The 20336-nt window shown below is 36.2% G+C and overlaps 1 protein-coding gene across 5 annotated transcripts in view; it reads right to left on the reverse strand.

Annotated features, from left to right (window-relative positions):
* Positions 1 to 20336, reverse strand: part of LOC138710132 (nucleolar protein 12-like) — a 717371-nt gene that overhangs the window by 528615 nt on the left and 168420 nt on the right. For 4 of the 5 annotated variants that reach the window (XM_069840765.1, XM_069840766.1, XM_069840767.1 and 1 more), the window contains exon 7: positions 6813 to 6859. The exons of the other annotated variant lie outside the window; for it this stretch is intronic. The gene's annotated coding sequence lies outside the window, so the exon portion shown is untranslated. The remainder of the gene's footprint in view (positions 1 to 6812; positions 6860 to 20336) is intronic. 5 annotated transcript variants of the gene reach the window in all.

A 20336-nucleotide genomic window follows, 5' to 3' on the forward strand; every position in this document is an offset into this window, starting at 1 on the left:
ACCCTAAGAAAAAATTACTTAGACAGAATATACAACGAAACTTTAGCTTCCATTCGGGAGGATATAGGTGATTCTTACATATGGGTCTCTGTGGATGAAACCTCAGATCCTATGAATAGGTATATAGCAAATATGGTAGTAGGAAAACTTAGTCCTGATGGACCTTCGATTCCACACCTCGTATGTGTTAAGGAACTTTCGAAAGTGAATAGCCAAGGTATTGCTTATTTTGTAAATAAAGGCCTACAGTCTTTATACTCAGGTAATATAGACGATTCTAAAGTTCTGTTGTTTTGTACTGATGCTGCCTCATACATGGTTGCTGCAGCTCCACTTCTTAAAACATTTTATCCTAACCTCACGCATGTAACCTGTCTAGCACATGGCCTTCACAGGGTTTCTGAAACAATCCGGAATGAATTTCCTCTTGTCAATTCGTTTATTTCTAACACAAAAAAATGTTTTTGTAAAGCCCCATCCAGGATTTCAATATTCAGAGAGAACTTTCCAGATATCCCACTCCCACCTCAGCCGGTTGTTACACGATGGGGAACCTGGATTCAGTCAGTGGTGTATTATTCTAAGTATTTTAAAGAAGTGGTCACAGTTATTGATAAATTACCTGAAACTGATAGTGCAGCGTGTGTGAAAGCAGTGAAAGATTGTCTGAATGACTCACGAGTGAAAAACGATATTGCCTACATCACATCAAACTTTTCTTTCATACCTGCAAGCATTGAACAATTAGAACGTGAAAACAATCTCTTTGTAGCCAAATAGCAATAGTAAAGGAAGCTCAAGTGAACATACATTCTGCTTTGGGCGAAACTGGGAAAAAAGTTAAAAATAAGTGGGACAACGTATTAAATAAGAATGTAGGATTATCATTGTTGGAAAAAGTATCAAGAGTGATATCGGGAAAAGTGTAAATGTTCCAGTAAGTATTGATGTTTCTATTGTACCTAAATTAAAATTTGCGCCTCTCACATCAGTTTCGGTTGAAAGAAGTTTTTCTGCTTTCAAAATGATTCTCAGTGACAAAAGGCAAAGGTTAACTGTGGAGAGTTTAGAAAAAATTCTGGTGGTGTACTGTGCAGATAATTATAATAAAGTCTGAGCATGGAACTGAATTTCAATAGCTTAAAATGAGTAATCTTGATATCAATAATCATTATTTCATTAGTTTCAATATATTAAATTTGTCCAACTCTGTTTATAAATACAATATAGTATTCTTTTTTAATGTTTAAACATACTTTTTTGTGCGTATTTTAGTGTAGGCCTATAACCAAAAATTTCAGTGAAAAAAATAAGTATGATACCTTGATGTGCCTAAAATGCCTATTTTCATTAAAATAGAGCCTAATTTTACAAATTTTGAGCTTATTTTAGGCGCCTAAAACTGCAATTTTTAGTGCCTAAAATCCGATGTCTAATAATAAGCTAACAATGAAATGGTGAAATTCCAGTCAGAACCCTTCCAATCAGAAGCCTGGTACGACCCAATGCAGGAGATGCGAAGAACAAGAAACCTTAGTCCATGTACTGGGTTTTTGCCGGAAGGGAGAATTACTGAGAATTGACAGTCATAATAAAATTCGATCAATGATTGCCAATGAACTTCGCCGGGCTGATAAGTATGAGGTGTACAAGGAAATTGGGTGCCTTTCCGCTGACGGATCAACTCGAAGAGCAGATATCATTGTTATAGACCGAAAAAAATTGTGGACTTATTATAGATCCCACAGTCCGTTCTGAGAACAGCGAGGAACAACCTAGAGAAGTCTGCAAAGAAAAACGTGCGATTTATCTGCCATGCTGCAGTGATTTGGGGCCCAAATATAACATCAAGACATGGGACGTTATAGGAATTATGATTGGGGCTAGAGGCACAATCCCTCGGAAGTCCTTAGAATTCTTCCGAAAATTTAAAGTTCCTGGAGATGATATCCTGCACTGCACTGAAGTCATCAATTTGCATATTGAATCATCATTTATATTGTTTATAAAATGTAATTTTTGTTGTAGCCTAAATTGTTTGTTGCATTCCCAATAAATGTTTCAATTATAGCCAACCTAACTATGGTTTCTATTAAAGAAAAAATGTAATTAAATATATATATATATATATATATATATATATATATATATATATATATATATATATATATATATATAATTTTAGAAATGATAAGGAGGCCGATTATTAAACCCTGGTTGAGACGGCTATCAAATCTACCTGGAAGTTAATGTAATATGCAAGTTTGTATTTTATTTTCGTTGCTATGTCATCTAAGTAGTGAGTGATGATTTCTTTTGTAAGTATCAATCAAACCTCAATGTTTCTATAAGATCATTAGTGTTTTATAAATACCCGATTTTAGTCAGACAGAATATGGTTCAAATGTATTAGTGGTAGTGACGTAGATAGTAGCGACAATACTAGCAATATCAGTACCCTTTATTATACGACACTTCTCCATTACAGAGGCTATTCAGTGTCCAAATTCAATGTATATGCTCAAATCACTCCAACAGGTAGAGGTTTCTTTTACGTGTCAGAAATCTTCTGCACGGACGTCCAAGCCTTACTTCCCTCTGAGAGGAAACCATGCGACAGGCTTCATCTACATCGGTCGGATCTCCATATTTTTCATTCCATATTGTATTCCATAGATCTTACATCAGCATTGGAGCTTTAAGATGTGGAACAAGTCAAGATAATACAAGATAACAATTTTGTTTGGCGAGATGATGTGAGCCGAGGATTCGTCGTAGATTATCTAGTATTTGCCTCATGATTGGAGAAAACCTCGGAAAAAACGCAATCAGGTAATCAGCTCAAACGGGAGTCTAACCCAATTCCTAGCACAGCTCCGGATCAGCAGGCTAGCGAGTCTGCCGACTGAGCTACGACAAAAAATATACAATACATAGCAAGCAAATGACTCATTTTACAAACCTAAACACTTACTCATCAGTTGATCTATAAAAGTATATATTAATGGGTAAACTTGCAGAAATTCGGCCGCCTATTTAATGTACTGGAAGCAGAATTAATTATTAAACTGTAAAATGTACTAATCTGCAAATATCAATTCAATATTTACTGTTAACTTGAAATATTTCTCTTCATTCTTACACAGATACTGAAAGTTATTTATATCGTAACAAATTATTATATTTGGAAAATTTGTGCAGACAACGAAAAATTTATTCGCATCCCACGTGCGTCAGTTTAGTAAATTAGTCAAAAAATAGACGCAATATTAAAATATCTACACAACTGTATTGTCTATACCTGTTCCCATATCATCAAAAAACGTCACGGTGTGATCAAGTCACTGTCCTTTAATATTAAATGTAGGCGTCCATTAGAATAAGGGGTGGACGGCTATATCTTCGTAATCAATCTACTGTTCATTTGTATGTGTTTATTCAAAGTGCAAAAGGGCAAACACCCGGTGACACTGGCGACATAACTACACAGAATAACTACAGCTGCTGCTGCTGCTACTTACTACCACTACTGCCCGTTCCTCACTTCCTGAGCTGTTTCTTTGCGGGGCGAGACGCAGAGGGGGTTAGTGGGCGGTCCTGGATACCGCATGTGCCTACTACCCTACGTTCAACACATCGGCCTTTTCAGGATTCCTTTCGTCAGCTATGGAGCAAGATCAGCCATGGACAAGCGAATGTATAGGCTGTCCCCTCACAAAATCTAAACACTAATACCAGTGGTAGATACAGTCTCTACTTGAGATTATCGACATAATCGTGATTACGGTTGTCACGTGTACACATCCGTAAACTCTTTCCTCTATGGCAGTGTTTCTCAAACGTTTTTCCACCGCGAAATCCCTTTTAATCTAAAGTGTAACTGCGGAATCCTTGTAATATTTTATTAGTATTTAATAGCCCCTAGTTAACAGACAAGTGAGAGCTAGTATCTTAATAATTCTGTTCAGTGGGACGAACGTATTTGTTTTTTTACGCCTGCAATCTGGTTTTATGGGGGAAAGTTGTAGTCTCATTTATGCTATACTTCTGCATTTTGTCTTTTCGGTATTTTGTTTTAGTGGACACTTACGCAGAGAATCCAGTGATGAAAGTGATGAGTATTACGGGTATTTTCCGTTTTAGATGTTTATTAGGCCTAAACATATTATTATTACGCATATTATTGTAATATTATTACTCATATTCTTGGATTATTATTATTATTATTATTATTATTATTATTATTATTATCATCATCATCATCATCGGTTGTTTCATGTTATTATTGATTCATATTTTCGTAACATTTATATATTTTTATAGTATCCACAAAGTATAAAATAGCCACCGGTGCAGCCCAGTCGGCTAAGGCGCTTGCCTATCGATCCAGAGTTGCGCTCGGACGCGGGTTCACTTGCCTCTTGGGCTGATTACCTGGTTCGATTTTTTCCCCGAGGTTTTCTCCAACCGTAAGGCGAATGTCATCTAATCTTTGGCGAATCCCCGACCTCTTCTCGCCAAATACCATTTCGCTATCATCAATCCCATCGATGCAAAATAACCTAGTAGTTGATACAATGTCGTTAAATAACCAAGTAAAAAAGTATAAAATAAAATTTAAAATCATATAGGGCTCACGAAACCCCGGAACATACTTTGAGAAATGCTGCTCTATGGCAATTCAACAATTGTCCAGACTGAACGAAGAGTGGCCTAGTGTGTACTTACATCGCCATCGCCGTCAGAGATAATAGCGATAGTGATAACCACGATTACAGTATCCAGTATTATAAACAGTAAAGACCCCTGCAATAGCATAGGATAATGTTTTCAGCACATGTAATAAGCTGCCGTGCCACACGCTGGAACTGCCGTGCCGGTCCGAGCAGACCTAAGAGGCGTGATTATAAGCACTACGGAGCCCTCGGCTCAGGACGTGAGACACGGGCAGTACCACCACCACCACTAATAATAATAATAATAATAATAATAATAATAATAATAATAATAATAATAATAACAATAATAATAATAATAACAATAATAATAATAATAACAATAATAATAATAATAATAATAATAATACTTACTTACAAATGGCTTTTAAGGAACCCGAAGGTTCATTGCCGCTCACATAAGCCCGCCATCGGTCCCTATCCTGTGCAAGATTAATCCAGTCTCTATCATCATATCCCACCTCCCTCAAATCCATTTTAATATTATCCTCCCATCTACGTCTCGGCCTCCCCAAAGGTCTTTTTCCCTCCGGTCTCCCAACTAACACTCTATATGCATTTCTGGATTCGCCCATACGTGCTACATGCCCTGCCCATCTCAAACGTCTGGATTTAATGTTCCTAATTATGTCAGGTGAAGAATACAATGCGTGCAGTTCTGCGTTGTGTAACTTTCTCCATTCTCCTGTAACTTCATCTCGCTTAGCCCCAAATATTTTCCTAAGCACCTTATTCTCAAACACCCTTAACCTATGTTCCTCTCTCAGAGAGAGAGTCCAAGTTTCACAACCATACAGAACAACCGGTAATATAACTGTTTTATACATTCTAAGTTTCAGATTTTTTGACAGCAATAATAATAATAATAATAATAATAATAATAATAATAATAATAATAATAATAATAATAATAATAATAATAATAATAATAATAATAATAATTTAAAATAACCTAATTAAAGTAAACCTAATTTGCCATTACAACTTACATACATACATACATACATGCATACATACATACATATATGCATACATACATACATACATACATACATACATACATACATACATACATACATATATGCATACATACATACATATTATATTATATTATATTATACTAAATTCATTGATTCATAATTTGTTGCAAACCCTGCTGTCTCTATTCTTTCCCACACCCTGCCTTCCTCTTAGTCGCGGCATATGATCCATATTATCTTACTGTCGTCTATCACCTGATATTTTCTTCTTCTCCGAACTCTTCTGCCGTTCACCATTCCTTCCAGTTCATCCTTCAGTAGGCAGTTTCTTCTCAGCCAGTGGTCTTTTTTGATAAGTTTCAGCATTATTTTCTCTCTTCACCCACCCTTTCCAACACAGCTTCATTTCTTGTTCTGTCTGTCCATTTCACACGCTCCATTCTTCTCTTTGGTACTGATACTCTTTCACTTCACTCTTATCTCACTCACTGCACTGGCACTATGGCACACTTCACTGATTCTATACGAGTAGAACACATTTCACTGACACTATAAACTTTTCACTGATCAAAACTTTCCACTGTCACTATAAACTGCGGTCATTGCAATCACTGTAATGATTACAGACCAACTAACCAGATGAAAAGGTTACACAGACGATTTTACGGCTGTATTTCTATATCTCTCCGACGGTAGATTCATTCACAACTGAATGCGGAAATTTCACACCAATTTTAATACCAGAATATAAACACTGTTGACTAAAAAAATTCACAAATAGATTTTCTGAAATTCTGCAACGTACAGATTGCGGCTCGATTTACGAGATACGTCGTTCTATATAATACGAGTATAATAAAGTTAGACGCTGTTTTCTGAATGTCACGTGTTACGGTAATCAAGTGATACGTCAGCACTTTTCTCATACGGTTCGTAGTTTCTTCCATCGAAAAGGAAGAATTAAATATCCCGCGATGATAGAGTATCCGAAATATATTTTTTTAAATTACTATGTTTATTGTACTCATTAAAAGACATTCATCTATAAAGAGATTTCCCACAGGGACGTACCCAGTCAATACTTAAAAAAACTTACCTTACAGTCGACGTCGACAGAGCTGGACACATGACGGGGTCGTTTACCTGCAACAAAACAAAACATCTTATATTAGCCTTATACGAGAATACAGGCCAGTTACTTTATGGTGACAGCTCTGGCCTGGCGACGCAGTGGTTTGGGAGAGTTCACTGTTTGTTCGAAGGGGTGTTCCTTTTAGTCTCCCCCTATCTGCGCTAGCGGTCACATGTCGGGAGCGTTAGTGTGGGTGTACAATCACGCTAAGGACGTACTGCACCACCACTGTCTTGTATATTGCAATTTAGTGTGTTTGTTACGTACATTTCATTTAGTCACTTAAATAGTTGTGTGCTTCTGTTTTGTATTGTTTAGTATGTAGTATTTATTGTGTAGATTCACTGCTATTTTCTGTTTGTGAAAATGCTGCCTGTTAGAAGCAAACTGAAAGGTCGGGTATTGCATTCGCAGTCGCGAGAAGTCGTGAGCAACGTGTAGCGCTTTATGAAGATAGCGTCGGAAGAAAAAACGTAACAAATGTTGGAAAACTTGTAGCAGAGTTTACCGCTGTGTCTGAGAGCTGTGTTAGCCAAATAATAAGGGAGACTAAAGACATTGATAATCGGCGCCAAAATCAACTGTGGACAACTTTAATGAAGCTGTCATAAGACGGACCAAACCACGAGATCTAGATTTCACAGAAATAGCGGCCCACACTTAAAATAAATAAATAAATAGATATATATATATATATATATATATATATATATATATATATATATATATATAATAGAAATTGAAAGACTGTCGACTTTCAGGGAGGTATCTCGACTTTGAGGAAAGTTATTTTGAAATTAGGATTTCATTGCAAAAAAATAATCGCCAAATTCTGGTCGAGCATCACAGCATTAGGGCCAAAATTTGCAGCATTTGAGGAAAATAAAGAAGTACAGAGAATAAGGCCGCTCCATCTTTTACATGGATGATGATGGTGGTGGTGGTGGTGGTGGTGGTGGTGGTGGTGGGAAAGGTAACAGTGAAGCACTGATGAACATTACCGATATTTCCGCATGAGTATATTTCATTATTAATTAGTGATTAAATGTTAAATATAGTGATTCTATTGCTTCTCAGTATATTTCTACTTTAGTGTTTATTAGTGACTATTGTTCCGAATTGCTGCTCATTGTATTTCCACATTAGTTTACTTCTTTATTGTTTATTATTGTTCCGAACTCCTGCTCATTGTATTTCCATTAGTTTACTACTTTATTGTTTATTATTGTTCCGAACTCCTGCTCATTGTATTTCCATTAGTTTACTACTTTATTGTTTATTATTGTTCCGAACTCCTGCTCATTGTATTTCCATTAGTTTACTACTTTATTGTTTATTATTGTTCCGAACTCCTGCTCATTGTATTTCCATTAGTTTACTACTTTATTGTTTATTATTGTTCCGAACTCCTGCTCATTGTATTTCCATTAGTTTACTACTTTATTGTTTATTATTGTTCCGAACTCCTGCTCATTGTATTTCCATGTTAGTTTAATTCTTTAATGTTTATTAGTGACTGTTACTTCGGAGTATGAAGTGAACACAGTGACAGGAGCTCAAAATTATGCAGACGCTGCAACGTGACACTTCATTTCTAATATGACTGTATTTCCCTCCCTCCATTCGCTCCGCCTCGGATCGGTCTCCCTCCCACAGTCGAACCTTCTCCTCTATCGCGTCGACGAGCTGTCACCATAAAGTAACTGGGCTGTACATTATCACTGCATTATTATTATTATTATTATTATTTTTATTATTATTATTATTATTATTATTATTATTATTATTATTAGACTAAAAGAGGGGATATGAAATAGGCGGTTTTGGAAAACCAGCAAGTCATCACTATTTGGTTCTTCCATCTCCTGGATACTATCGTAACTCCTTCCTTATTTTTCCTTATGTTTTCAATTCTTCTTGTAAAGGATAAAAGTGTAGCCATTTTAATACAAAATTCACCCAACAATCTAAAAATTCGACAGGGATGTAACATTCTGAATTCCAATAGGAAAAACAATATTTTCAGAAAAGACGGTTAAAGTTCAACTCACATAATCCAAACTATATTTGTCATTTGAACATATATTTTGTGAAATTTTATTACTGTTACATCTTTATAAAATAGTTGTAAGAAACTAAAATGGAAAACAAAATAATTTAATTTTGATTAACTTCGTTTTTCAGCTCTCTTGTAAAATTTACTTTGGCGACAAGAGGCCCAATTTCCCATTCTACATCACGCTGTGAATTGTCTGACTGTGCATACGTTGTCTTGGTAGGCTTCAAATGTGCTTTCAAATAAAGCAGTTAAGGCAGATCACGTCATTGAGTCTTCCAGATATTTCAATGACCTATCTTCAAGAACAACATGCAGTGTGAAACTACAGCGACCAGAGACATGAAAGTAAATTTTCTTTTGCTAAAAATTACATTCTTTCTTAAAACTTACATTCTATCTTCTTAGAAATGACTTCTCAATGAAATAATAAGGCATGTGTACTTACAGTAGTTAAAAAGCATTCTATAGAATATCAGCTACTTATTAGTTATACATTTTCATTTTACTAATAAATTATGTACAGTATTAAGGTTACACAGGACTTATACACCGTTGAAACGTGAAACGTAACTAATAAACTACATATAAGCTATTCTATATATAAGAGGTGTACAATTACATATGATAATCGTTACACAACCTATCCCACTAGTGTAAGTCTTGCACAGAAGGACAAGATGGCCGACTCTGTAAACAGCTGATAGTTTGTTTCCTTACTTTTTTTTTCGAATACTGAGCTAAATATCTTCTGTAAAGAAAGTTATACAAACGAAATGGTAAATTTAAACGATTACACTGGTCAACAACCATTTTGGTGCCAGTCAGATCTGAGTGATTTTAGGTTGACTTTAGGATGCTGATTCAGAATATGGCAACGGTTTTGCTAGATTGGCTCTAGTTTTTGAGATATTGTAAGTCCTACCGAAAAACATAAAAAAAAACAGGAAAATAAACATTAAAAGTATAATCTACTCACAAAAAGTATGAAAACAACACCCAATCATCATAAAAGAATATGAAATACATAGTGACATTGGATTCAGTTCATAACAGAAAGCATCATAGTCTTCACAATAATTATTGCTTGAAAAAACTCAGTTTGTATGATTGTCTCCTATATGAGTGATCAGAGTGGAGATTCCAGCAGTCGTCTTCCATCATGTGGCTGTCTCATCTTTCTTGATAATTTTCCACCATGATTTGGATGTCTTGATGGAACCTCTGCCTCACTGAAATCACTAAGATTGACAATAAATGTATTTAAGTGGCTATGAAGGAAGTGTACTTTTATGCTCATATTAACCTCCAAATTATGACAGTTTGTGAGCATGTTGTGGACCAATTGTTCGTAGTTCTCTGGTTTAAGGTTGCCTAAGAAGTTCCTTACAACAGAGACAAGACTACCCCAGCCAGATGCTTCAATGTCAATCATGATTTTACTCAAATCTGAATCATTGATGAGCTTGCGAATTTGAGGACCATCGAAGATTCCTGCTTTAAGTTTTTCACAACTGAGTCGAGGGAAGGATCTACAAACGCACTTGAACCAATTAGAATTTCTGTCCAAGCCCTTAACAAATTGCTTCATGAGGTCTAGCTTTTTATGGAGCGGAGGGAGAATGATTTTGTCCCTATCAACCAAAGACTCATGTATGGTGTTCGCTGCACCAACTGGCACATATTTTCTTGAAGACCATGTCACCTTTTCCCAATGATCTTGCTTAGCTCTACTATCTCACATGCAGATGAAACATGGGTGCTTTGTGTAGCCACTTTGCTGCCCAAGCAAGATGTTGATCATCTTCAAATGAATACAAATAAGCCACCCGTGCTGATGATAACGAAGTTTCTGCGGAACCATATTCATGTTGCTGTATTCTTCATGAAGTTCTGTGGAGTGGACAAGTTGAATAGATGCAGAGCGTTTCACATAGTGTAACAGCACGCATTTCAAGCTTTCACGAATTTGGCGATAAACAGTCACCAGTCTTCTGGTTCAAATTAGGATATTTCCACTTCCGTTTCTTGTATTTATTGAAGTCTTTTACACTCACAACACAAAAATAACAGTCGTCGTGGTGGTTTCATGGTTCTCTCCATACTATTGGCACTCAAAAGTTTAAACTTTTCTTTTTTCCTTTTGTCCACTTTCATAAAATCTCCACACTGGTTTTACAAACCTTATGGGGAGTCCTAGACTTATGTTGTTCCCCAAGATGAATACCAAAATATGCCAAACATATTTGCTTCACAAAGTCAATTATGTTCTTACTAATTTTCAGCTTAGTTTATTCACCACACATATAACAGAGCTCATCAGAGCAGGTGAGGCAACTCTTCGTAAAGAACTCATATTTCATATTTCATTGCAACAAAGCATAGAAAATGGGAACTTAATATTTAATTTGACACAATATAATGTTACATGACAATAAAACCGAAATTAAAAAAAAAATTGAAAGATTCTCCCACATAAGTCAATGGAAACAGGTAGGTAATGTCAGAATACAACGTTTATTTGATGAACACCCTGTATCTTAAAAACTAGAGCCAATTTGGAAAAACCAATGGGAGATTCGGATTCAGCATCACCAAAATACCCCATATTAATTGAAACTTCCCTGGCACCTCGAAAAAATCTTTTTTTGTTGACCAGTGTTATTTAATAAATACAGAGGGCATTGAAGGCTTTGATGGTATAAATAATTGTGACTATAGAAAAATAGAGAACTATAAAACTCGTTTTTATTCATTTAAATTCAACGATGAGAATTTTAAAGCAAAATATAGATTCACAAAGCAATATACAGAGTGATTCAAAAGTCGCGCGACATAGGACATCTCCGTTATTAGTATAAGTACAAAAAATAGTTTCAAATAAATGTTTTAGATATTTGTACGTGTAGTTCATGTGCAAAATTTAAAGAAAATCGTAAGAGCCATTTTTGAGAAAATTGCAAAAACATATTCGCGTTTCAAATAAAGTACCAGTTTGGTTAGGGAAAACGCATCCAAAACTTAGGTGTCACATCTCTGGAGGGTACGAAACGTAAATTAGAAATGTGGTTTTGGTCGCGCGCCGTAATTAATAAATTGTGTTTTTTGTGTTGATAGGTGAGTAAGTTGAGAGTCACAATGGCAAACTGAAACATTTTAGCACTTGAACTTTCACGACCTGTGTAATTGTTCCACATGCACACTAATGGAGTAAGTGTTCAAATTGGTGGAAATTTTGTTGACGGCACATCCATACACGGTTGAGGCAACTGCCTCGCACATTACATAACACTGCAGGTTTTATTTGTGCACATTCTCTCCTGATATTTTTCTGCAGTTCATCCAGTTTTCGGGGCCTGTTACTGTAAACTACAGACTTGAGATGTCCCCAGAGAAAAAAGTCAAGTGGCGTTAAATCTGGTGACTTAGGCGGCCATTCCACTGGATCCCTGCGACCGATCCAACGCCCAGGGATAACTTCATTGAGAAATTCGCGGACTGTCAATCTGAAATGCGGTGGTGTTCCATCCTGCTGAAAGAAAAACCAACGTCTTCTTTCTAGGGGCAGGTCATCCAAGTAGAACAGCAGTGTAGCCTCGAGATTCTATCTGTACAGTGGAGCTTTCTGTTCAAAATCACGGGACCGATGACGAATTGTTGCTGAAACTGTAAAAGAAGATTTGAAGCAGGTGGATTTGTAAGTTCTGAACTACAAGTTTTAATATCACGTCGAAGTCTTCGCACATGGGGAAGAAATGAAGTATTGACTTAATTTTAATTAGGCCTAGATCTATGAATATAGTGATCATATTATATATTCTGTGTTCTAATTTAGGAAAATGAATGGATCATGCCTTTCTTTTTTTAATATATCTTTCCCTGTCCTCTTGGGGTAGAGAATGGATTAAAGCACGCTTGACTTCGTTACTAAATGCACTTGCCTCTAACTTGAATAATTAAAAATAATGGTGACAGATACTTTGAATCAAATTTTCTTATAATTCTCTGCAAAAACTACACCAAAGAAGTTACAAAATGGTGTCAAGTATTCATGAATATAAGAAAGCAGGGCTCTGGTGCGAGTGGAAATCTAAGTGATTGTAACTGTATATTTAGGACTTGAGTATTATAAGTGGTTAAATGATATTTTATTCAGTATAAAGAAAACATACTTTCTATTTGAAATAAATTGACAGAAAACTTGTCTCTTTCAATAACCATTATTTAGACATTTAGGGTGCTATTCATAGACATTTCGCAGCACGCGCTACGAGCGTACTAAGCTAGCCCCGGCTATCCACTGGTTACTTGTACAGAATTCAAATCATATCCTATCGCTAACACTGGTTTATGAATACGAAAAGCGCTGATCATCCACCGGAAACCCGCGCTAAAAATGTCTATGAATAAGGCCCATAAGCTTTATATCTGAAGTTTGACTTGTGTAATATGTAGCTAGTCGGCAATGCATGCAATGGAGGGGGAGAAGAAACTGGCCACTCTACCCATCATCACTTGACCTAGTTACTTTATAAGTGGCGTCTTCTAGGTATCAGACCCGTCTTCGGACAGTTGACTATACAATCTACAATATCTTCTTTTTGCCCTTTTAGCCAGAATAAGTACAGCATATATCTCGTCCTACTTATGATCAAAACATACGTTTACGATATTGTAAAATATGAGCTGAGTAATTCTTATGGCTGTCCCCGTGGAGTCGCGGTCTAAGGCAGCCTGCTTAGGACTCGCGTTACGGAATGCGCGCTGGTTCGAATCCTCATGGGGGAATAAATTTTCTTATGAAATTTCTGCCAGTGTATGGGATCGGTGCCCACCCAGCATCGTGAGGCACTTGGGGAACTACGATAGGTAGCGAAAATCCGGTTTCGCAAACCAGCTATAACGGCTGGGAGGATCATCGTGCTAACCACACGATACCTCCATTCTGGTTGGATGATAGTCCACCTCTGCGTCGGCTTGTGGGCGTGAGGCCAGCAGCCGGCTGGTCGGTTTTGGCCCTTCAGGACTGTATCGCTATGGATTTTTTAAATGTTTATTCTTATGACTTATTAATATAATGCAGCTATGGGGACTATGAGAAAAGTAGGGAGGGAACGTTCCTACTCACCCCACATTCGTTTGATTGACAGGCGAGGGGTAACGCAGTTGTTTCGCTAAGTCAAGTGCAGTGGTGGATTTCACACACCTTGCGCATCAGTAATTTCTCCGCTCTCATTTCTTGTTTCAAAATCTTTACAGTATTTTGTTTATAGGAAGTACACGTATCATACAATAATTATGACGCCCACCTACTGTCATTAGGCAATCTTGAATTGTATGACCATTCCCTTATCATGTGCACGAAAAATTCTTCAACTGCCTTGTGATCGACATAATAAAGTATTTCTTTTTTAAAAACAATAAAGAAAAAAGCAAAGCTCCATTGTCATTTAACTGCACAATATATTAAAAGATACAATGCTCAACATAGTAAATTGTTTCTTTTTAAAACTAATAAAGTAACTAAGCTCCATTGTCATTTAACTGGAAAATATATTAAACACAATATAATGATCAACAAAATCAATTGTTTCTTTTTATAAATACTAAAGAAAGTAAAACTAAGCTCCACTGTCATTTAACTTTAAAACATATTAAACAAAATATATGATATATGAATGAAACGAAATACTACTGTAAGCCTATAATGCTGGTTTTCATTTTTTTTTTTTTGATTGCCCTGGGAATTTCTTGTCATTAACTAAAAAGGATATATTTGGCTCTAAAATAGAACAACTCAACCGTAATACTGAAACTAAATGCATGTCTGTGATCCTAGACCTGGAGATAATTTTGGTCATATTCATTTTGAAAAGAAAAACAGCTCACAACAGTAAGTTGAGCCAAACATAGATACCATACGCATTGCAAATGTGCGCAGATTAGGGAATTGCTCCTCTGGTAGGTATTTAAAGAGGTATAATACATTTTTTTCCTAAACACTTTATTGGCGTGCTCTTTTGCATCTCTATAGTGGCTCTGATGCTTGGGTAACATCAAATACACATGGATTATTGAACAGACACATCTCCATGTCCATTGCAGTTATTTCTGAAAATCTTTCTTGGAAAGAGAACGCATCAAGTAGGCTTACTATGCGAAGTTTTAAATAAGTTCAGTTCCAGATACTTAATAAAATAATAAGTATCTAAATCCTGAAAATATCGTAAACATATCTTGTTTTGTATCTTTTCACAAATATTACGAAAATTGCATTTAAAATTGTAAAAAAAAAAATAATAATAATAAATACTTGTAAGATCACCGAAGTCCGCTTTATGCTTCCGATCAAAGTGGCGTTTAATAGGGAAGCGTTTTATATGCGCAATTTTAAACTTACATTATTAAGCAACAGACTTTCTTCTTTTTATAAGTAACAAAAATTCTTTCTGCAACTCTTCCTGAAACTGACGTCCCGAGATCGAATCCATACCCGCCACTGAATGAAGCGTGTCTAGAGAAGCACCAGGCGGAGAGGAGGGTCGGTGGAGTGAGGTAAGGCGGCTTTGAGTGCAGTGGCCCTTCAGAGCCATTTTTCCCCATGGTTGATATAATGCCTACCTATTACTTACTTACTTACTTACTTACAAATGGCTTTTAAGGAACCCGAAGGTTCATTGCCGCCCTCACATAAGCCCGCCATCGGTCCCTATCCTGTGCAAGATTAAGCCAGTCTCTATCATCATACCCCACCTCCCTCAAATCCATTTTAATATTATCCTCCCATCTACGTCTCGGCCTCCCTAAAGGTCTTTTTCCCTCCGGTCTCCCAACTAACACTCTATATGCATTTCTGGATTCGCCCATACGTGCTACATGCCCTGCCCATCTCAAACGTCTGGATTTCAAGTTCCTAATTATGTCAGGTGAAGAATACAATGCGTGCAGTTCTGTGTTGTGTAACTTTCTCCATTCTCCTGTAACTTCATCCCGCTTAGCCCCAAATATTTTCCTAAGCACCTTATTCTCAAACACCCTTAACCTATGTTCCTCTCTCTGAGTGAGAGTCCAAGTTTCACAGCCATATAGAAGAACCGGTAATATAACTGTTTTATAAATTCTAACTTTCAGATTTTTGGACAGCAGACTGGATGATAAGAGCTTCTCAACCGAATAATAACACGCATTTCCCATATTTATTCTGCGTTTAATTTCCTCCCGAGTGTCATTTACATTTGTTACTGTTGCTCCAAGATATTTGAATTTTTCCACCTCTTCGAAGGATAAATCTCCAATTTTTATATTTCCATTTCGTACAATATTCCCGTCACGAGACATAATCATATACTTTGTCTTTTCGGGATTTACTTCCAAACCGATCGCTTTACTTGCTTCAAGTAAAATTTCCGTGTTTTCCCTAACCGTTTGTGTATTTTCTCCTAACATATTCACGTCATCTGCATAGACAAGAAGCTGATGTAGCCCGTTCAATTCCAAACCCTGCCTGTTATCCTGAACTTTCCTAATGGCATATTCTAAAGCGAAGTTAAAAAGTAAAGGTGATAGTGCATCTCCCTGCTTTAGCCCGCAGTGAATTGGAAAAGGATCAGATAGAAACTGACCTATACGGACTCTGCTGTATGTTTCACTGAGACACATTTTAATTAATCGAACTAGTTTCTTGGGAATACCAAATTCAATAAGAATATCATATAATACTTCCCTCTTAACCGAGTCATATGCCTTTTTGAAATCTATGAATAACTGATGTACTGTACCCTTATACTCCCATTTTTTCTCCATTATCTGCCGAATACAAAAAATCTGATCAATAGTCGATCTATTACGCCGAAAACCGCACTGATGATCCCCAATAATTTCATCTACGTACGGAGTTAATCTCCTCAAAAGAATATTGGACAAAATTTTGTAAGACGTCAACAAAAGTGATATTCCTCGAAAGTTACCACAGTTGGTTTTGTCCCCCTTTTTAAAAATAGGTACAATTATGGACTCCTTCCATTGTTCTGGTACAATTTCCTTTTCCCAAATAGCAAGTACAAGTTTATAAATTTCGCTATATAATGCACTTCCACCCTCTTGTATTAATTCTGCTGGAATTTGATCGATACCTGGAGACTTGTACTTTTTCAGATTTTCTATCGCAATTTCGACTTCTGAAATCGTGGGTTCGGGTATAAATGGCTCAGCAGTTTGTATTTCAATTTCGTCCCGATCATTTCTATTTGGCCTATGTACATTTAGTAGTTGCGCAAAATAGTTTTTCCATCTGTTTAGGATTGATGAAGAGTCTGCAAGCAAGTCACCATTCTCATCCTTGATCACGTTTACCCTTGACTGATATCCGTTCTTAAATTCCTTTATACCCTTATATAAATCTCGAATGTTTTTATTCTTACTATTTGTTTCTACCTCATTCAGTTTTTCCTTCAAGTAACCTCTCTTTTTATTCCTAAGTGTACGACTTGCTTCCTGTCTTTCATTGAAATAATTATCTCTATTCTCCTCAACTGGATCCTGTAAGAATTTCAATTTTGCCTGTTTCCTTCTTTCTACTACCATGCAACAATCTTCATCAAACCACGGTTTCTTTTTCTTAGTTTCATAATAACCTATGCTCTGCTCAGCTGCAATTTTGATACTATCTCTGATATTTTCCCACACGCTATTAACATCTAATTCTTTCTCAACTTCGTCGGAACTTTCTAAAGTGGCAAACCTATTCGAAATTTCGACCTGATAATTTTGCTTAGCTTCCTCGTCCTTTAATTTCAAAATATTGAATTTAGTAATATTAACTTGTTGCTCTACTCGCTTGGCTACTGATAATCTTTCTCTTAATTCTCCAATCACCAAATAATGGTCAGAATTACAGTCTGCACCTCTGAAAGTTCGAATATCTACTATACTAGTATGTCTCCGTTTATCTATCAAGATGTGATCTATTTGGTTGTGTGTCAATCCATCTGGAGAAGTCCAAGTATATTTATGTATATCCTTATGGGGGAATGTTGTACTTTTGACAATTAAATTTTTCGATGTGGCAAAGTTGACTAATCTAACTCCATTGTCACTACTAATTGCGTGTAGGCTCTCTTTTCCAATAGTTGGTCTAAAAATATCCTCCCGTCCTACTTTAGCGTTGAAATCCCCCAATAAAATTTTCATATGATATCTAGGGAACTGATCAAAAGTATGTTCCAATTCCTCATAGAAGCTATCCTTTAGATAGTCGTCTTTCTCTTCTGTAGGGGCGTGAGCATTTATAACTATGATGTCGCACCATCTACCCTTAAGTACTAAATACGATAACCTGTCACTGATAAATTCGACCTTTTTTACTGCTGAGTTTATTCTTTTATTTACAAAGAATCCTGTTCCTAATTGGTGATTATTGTTTCCTTCCCCATAATACAACAAGTAATCTCCTATTTGTGATATGCCATTCCCATCTAACCTAACCTCTTGTACTCCCACAAAGTCTATTCTATATCTAGCTAGTTCTTTTGCTACTAATGTTACCCCTCCTGTTCTATAAAGACTAGTTACGTTCCAAGTGCCAAATCTCAAAACCTTATTCCTTTGCTGTGGTCGTGCCAGAGAATCAGTCCTATTCCGAGGCTTACTGTAGGAATTCGTAACAAGCTGTTTTTTACGGTGATGGCTTGTTAGCCCTTCGCCCAACCCCCAAGCTGGAGGACCACCCCTTATCGGCTGTCCACGACTGCTTATTCAATATATTCGCAGCTACCCTCCATATCTGGAGGCCGTCTCCTCTATCCGCAACCTGAGGACGCGCCATGCCGTGGTGATAGGGACCCACCATACATGGGCCTACCTATTATGCAAGACATTTATTAATACACACAATGACGTATTAAAGTATTGTAGACCTATATGGTACTTAATTTTTCTGTATTTTCGCAATTTGGAGATCGTATTTTTTTTCCCCACTTCTCATTTCTTTCTGTGTGAGATATGTGCTCTAAACCAGCCGCGATATGTTACGTAAACAGTAAGCACCTATGTAATATCGATTTTAGGGTAATACAAATCGAACGAGATTTAGTCGATATGTGACGAGAAAGAGTTACGACGTAATAAAATGATGGAGTTATGACATACTGTTTAACACTGGTATAATAAAACACCAGCTATGTAGCGTTTATTGGTAAGAAAAATATGCATGGCTTATGCACGTCTTGTTCCGTGTGAAACTATACTATTAACACATTTATAAGCAACTTCTAATTGTAAGACTCAACGTTTAAAATGCCTATAAACGATACTTATGAAGTTATTGCATGTTCAAAATAATAAAAGGATGTGTGTTATAGTGTCGAATCAACTGTAGCAGTACTTCCAAACACATTTCTTCAGTAAGACAAAGTAAATTTCCTCCAATTGTTACCCTGACTGTGTACTCGAAAAATGTAATTTTCTTATATGACTAAGTGCACCTAGTGTTCTGTCTAATCTACAATACAGTCAGGGGTAACAGCTTGAAAATCAAATATTCGGTCGGATGTTCAAATTAGCCGGTTGAATCTCTGACCGGTCGAATCTAAACCGGTTCTAAACCCCAATCTGCAGCTCTCTATTATGGAATACATCAGGAAGCAGAAAGCTACAGAGCCCTCGCAACAAATCCTAACCATCGTGAAGTAAAGTTGAAAGAATCTTGTGACGAAAAGTTTGGAAGCCTACATTCCAAACCACAAGATAGTAATACAAACTGTACATATATTTTGTGGCAGTTAATTGTTTGAAGACACCAGGGGAAACGTTTGCATAATGAGGTATTCAGTGTGAGATGTGGCCTCCATGAACAGTGCGCAGAATAGGAATCATATCCATATATTTGTAATTTGTAATAATATTTTTTACTTCATTCTTTGATAAATTCTTTTAACAATTGTATAATCATCGATTAACGTTATACCTTCTTTACTGTGTTAATATTACAAAAAATACTTGCTTGACTAGTTTTGACATGATGTCCGTCATTGCCCGAAGCCTAGTGACGGACACCACTTCGAAATCAGTCAACTAGGTAATTTTTGTAATAATAAAATTAACACAGTACAGAAGTTGTAACGTTAATCAGTGATATTATTTTTAATGCTTTTGTCATGGGTATTCCATAAACCCATCCTTTTCATATCTTTGGTCTTTTTAAAATTGTGTTCATTGCATGCATCATGTTCTTTCTATGTTTATGTCTAATAAATGTAATATGCATTATCATAAAACTGTCTTTTCATATAAATATTTTAGACGATAGGATTAGAAAACAAAATGGTATTCCATATCCCTGTCATTTGTTCCACTATTATTATTATTATTATTATTATTATTATTATTATTATTATTATTATTATTTTTAGCCTAAGTTAATAAAACTTTGACTG

Source organism: Periplaneta americana, chromosome 12 (assembly GCF_040183065.1).
Source record: "Periplaneta americana isolate PAMFEO1 chromosome 12, P.americana_PAMFEO1_priV1, whole genome shotgun sequence".
Classification (NCBI taxonomy): domain Eukaryota; kingdom Metazoa; phylum Arthropoda; class Insecta; order Blattodea; family Blattidae; genus Periplaneta; species Periplaneta americana.